Here is a 4,220-nt window from a genome sequence, read left to right on the forward strand (position 1 = left end):
TCAGAGCTGTAGCCTCCAGCCTACACCACAACCACAACAATGCCAGATCGAGTGGCTTTTGTGACCTACACCACAGTTCACAGCAACATGGGATCCTTAACCCACTGAAAGAGGCCAGGGATCAAACCTGTGTCCTCATGGATATTAGTCAGATTTGTTTCCACTGAGCCACAATGGGAAGTCCTAAAATTTTTACAATTTTAATTTATTTTCACACTCATCTAACTTCCTGCAGTATTAATTTTCTTTTGAACTAAACTTTGCATGTCACTTGCTTTTACTGAGAGATTTAACTCAGGTTTACAAGGTTGCATGATGTAAAATAAATATCAAGGTTCAAATCAGGCTTCCTTTTTTTTTAAAAAAATGAAGAATTTCACAAGTTCTCAAGTCACCCTTCAGCAGGAATTATGCTAATTGTCTTTCTTCATTCCAGATTTAGTACAATTTTCATTGAAACAAGCATGCCCTGTGTTATTTTAATGAAAGGTATAAACCCTAGAGCAATAAAGACAAATATAGCATAATGAATTTAGTTATAAACATTCAGAACACTATGTATAGGGCATAACCTCAGGATCATAAATTTTCTTTTAGAAGTGTCTATAAGAAGGAAGTGTCTATAAGCATGTGTATATACACACATATAAACACATATCATATACATACACATGTGTGTATATATACATATGTTTTTTATACATGTATACATTTCCATTTGCACTTATATCTTTATAAACATTATACTAAGCACCATGAGAAGTTGTATGGCTACGTAGATAGTACATCTATGAAACTTCTATGCTAAAACCAATAAAAATCCTGGCTAATTTTTTTTTTTTGCCTTTTCTAGGGCCACTCCCGCAGCATATGGAGGTTCCCAGGCTAGGGGTCAAATTGGAGCTGTAGCCACCAGCCTACACCAGAGCCACAGCAACGCGGGATCCAAGCCACGTCTGCAACCTACACCACAGCTCACAGCAACGCTGGATCCTTAACCCACTGAGCAAGGCCAGGGATTGAACCTGCAACCTCATGGTTCCTAGTCAGATTCGTTAACCACTGTTCTAACTCCCTGGCTAATGTTTTATCAAGATGTTCAAGCTATTCTATCATATTAAAAGGAATGTATTCCTTTATTGTACTGGAAAGAATTGAGGTCAGAGAAGCTCTGCCTCTTAAGCTCTGCCTCATCCATTATGTATTCACTATGGGATCCAAGGCAAATGATCCTTCTGTGCTTCTTCATGGTGCTTGACAATAAAGATTATGGCATTTGGAAAATCATAACATTTGTTCGAATATCTGTGTTTATAAATCAGTGTTAAAAAGATTTAAGTTGAATTTAAAATATTAGTTCTCATATTATTGTCTGAATCATCAACTTGCTCACAGAAATTTTGTGTTATTATATACATTCCTTTAAGAAGTGTTCAACTACATACATGAACTCAACCCAAAGATGCATGTGAGAAGGTTAACTGAAGTTAAGGAGGCAAAAAAAAGTAAGTGGTTCTTTACTTGTTAGGAGGAAAAATAAACTTTCCCTACAAAATTGTAAGGGAAAAAATAATAATGATGCTTTCATGCTTTGCCAACCTATGATTGATATACAATGGCAACACAGAGAATGTTGATGGCAACACAATTTAGAGATGAAGACATCTTTGTTGGGAAAAAAATAAGTCTTTAACTGACAAATGATTCAAAGTAAAAAAGAAAAGTTTGGGGCAATATGATGACAAGGTAGTGATTTTGAGCAATGGTAGGAAAATATATACTATCTGTGTAAGACTGATTAATCTATATAAGTAAAAGATACAGGCCCCTTCTGTGGATTATCTTCTCACTTCCTTGGTGGTATCTTTTTTAGCACAGAAGTTTTAAATTTTTACTTTTTAAAAAAAAAATCTAAGGACAATTTTTCTATATTTTTCTTTTGTTTCTCATGGTTTTGGTAACATATCTAAGAAATGATTGCCTAATTCAAGATGATAATGATTTACACCTCTGTTTTCTTTTATGTTTATGTTCATGATCAGGATATCGGTATGTAGTTTTCTTTTTCCCCCTTTGTGATGTCTTTATCTGGTTTTGGTATCAAGGTAATATTGTACTCATAAAAATAGTTAGAAGGAGTTACAGGAGTTACAGCTTCAACTTTTTGGAAAAGTTTGAGAAAGATTGCTGTTAACTCTTCCTTAAACATTTGGTGACGAATGAAGTCATCTGATTCTGGACCTTTTTTGGTCACTGATTCAGTTCTTTTATTTGTTATTGGTGTATTAAAGTTTCTGCTATCTTTTTGAGTCAGTTTTGATAGTTTATGTGTTTCTTTTTTTTATTTTTTATTTTTTTTGTTTGTTTGTTTTTAGGGCTGCATCCGCCTATGGAGGTTCCCAGGCTGGGGGTCGAATTGGAGCTACAGCTGCTGGCCTACACCACAGCCACAGCAAAGCCAGATCCGAGCCGTGTCTGCTACCTACATGATAGCCCAAGGCAATGCCGGATCCTCAACCCTCTGAGCAAGGCTAGGGATCGAAACCACGACCCCCTGGTTCCTAGTCAGATCCATTTCTGCTGGGCCACAACGAGAATTCCCAGTTTATGTGTTTCTATAAAGTTGTCCATCTTATCTAGTCTGATTTTTGGCATATAATTCATAGTATTCTCTTATAATTATATTTCTGTTAAGGTCAATAATAATGTCTCCTCTTTCATTCTTGATTTTGGTTGTTTAAATCTCCTTTTTAATTGGTTAGTATTGCTAAAGCCTTGTCAATTTTGTTCATCCTTCAAAGAACCAATTTTTGGTTTCATTGATTTTATTTATTATTTTCTATTATGTATTTTATTATTTTCCTCTAATCTTAATTATGTATTTCCTTCTTTTTAGTAAAGTTTACTCTTTTTTGTGTGTGTTAAGGTAGATGATACTACTGATTAGAGAACTTTTCTGTGTAGGTGTTTACACATCTAAATATTCCTCTAAACATTACGTTTTTTGTTTGTTTTTCTTTTTGCTTTTTACAGCCACACATGTGGCATATGGAAATTCCTGGGCTAGTGGTTGAATCAGAGTTGCAGCTGCTGGACTACACCACAGCCACAGCAACGTGGGATCTGAGCCATGTCTGTGACCTATACCACAGCTTACAGCAATTCTAGATTCTTAACCCACTAAGGAAGGCCAGGGATCAAACCTGAATCCTCATGAATACTAGTTGGGTTCATTACCACTGATCCAGAAGGGAAACTACAGATTTTATTGAATAAATATTTCTTCTTTTGCTATATGCCATTAGGACAATTCCCAGAGAACTTAATTACTTATGGCTGTTTTATGAAGAGTAGTACATAGAGGTCCTCTTTTTGGCACAAACAGTTTTTATTAACCAGAAATGTTCGGTCTAAAACATAGTAATAAGATGAGGTACAACCAGTATGGTTTTGTAAAAGAATAATTTGGGGGTGAAGTATTGCCCTTTGTCATATAAAAATTATTATAAAGGTATGGTAATTAAAATAGTATAATATGTATAGTGAGTGAACATGTACACAGAATAGCAGGACCTAAAACAGATCCATTTACCTATAATATAATATAGTAAAAACCAGCAGCCCTTATTAGTAGGAAAATGTTAGACTGCTCAATAAATGCTACATGGCAACTGATTTTACATATAAAATGATGACTTAAAAATTTTTGAAAAAAATGCTACTTAATAAATAAATAAATCATGATTTTATTAAATGTACATTAGGTATGTACAGTTGTTCTTTGTTCTGTGAGTCGTTCCAGACATACCTCAAGGTTGAAGGCAATGAGGGGAGAAGAAAGAGGAAAAGAACATATAAACGTAGATCTTGTGGAGTTATTTGACAGTGGGAACTTATAAAATTCATTATATGAAAAGTACAAAACGCCCACGTTTCACAGTTATTTTGGATCATATTAACAAATAACCTATGACCCAGCAGTCCCACTCTTGGGCATATATCTGGACAAAACGTTCCTTGAAAAAGACACATGCACCTGCATGTTCATTGCAGCACTATTCACAATAGACCAGACATAGAAACAACCTAAATGTCCATCAACAGATGATTGGGTTTGGAAGATGTGGTATATATACACAATGAAATACTACTCAGCCTTAAAAAAAAGAAAAAATCATGCCTTTGCAGCAACATGGATGGAACTAGAGACTCTCATATTG

At 34.8% G+C, this 4,220-nt stretch overlaps 1 non-coding gene across 1 annotated transcript; it reads right to left on the reverse strand.

Moving 5' to 3' along the window:
• Positions 1 to 360: 360 nt before the first annotated feature.
• On the reverse strand, positions 361 to 463 carry LOC125117118 (U6 spliceosomal RNA). The gene has a single exon (XR_007132487.1). It is a non-coding gene; the product is annotated as a U6 spliceosomal RNA (small nuclear RNA).
• Positions 464 to 4,220: the final 3,757 nt, after the last annotated feature.

Source organism: Phacochoerus africanus, chromosome 15 (assembly GCF_016906955.1).
Source record: "Phacochoerus africanus isolate WHEZ1 chromosome 15, ROS_Pafr_v1, whole genome shotgun sequence".
Taxonomy (NCBI): domain Eukaryota; kingdom Metazoa; phylum Chordata; class Mammalia; order Artiodactyla; family Suidae; genus Phacochoerus; species Phacochoerus africanus.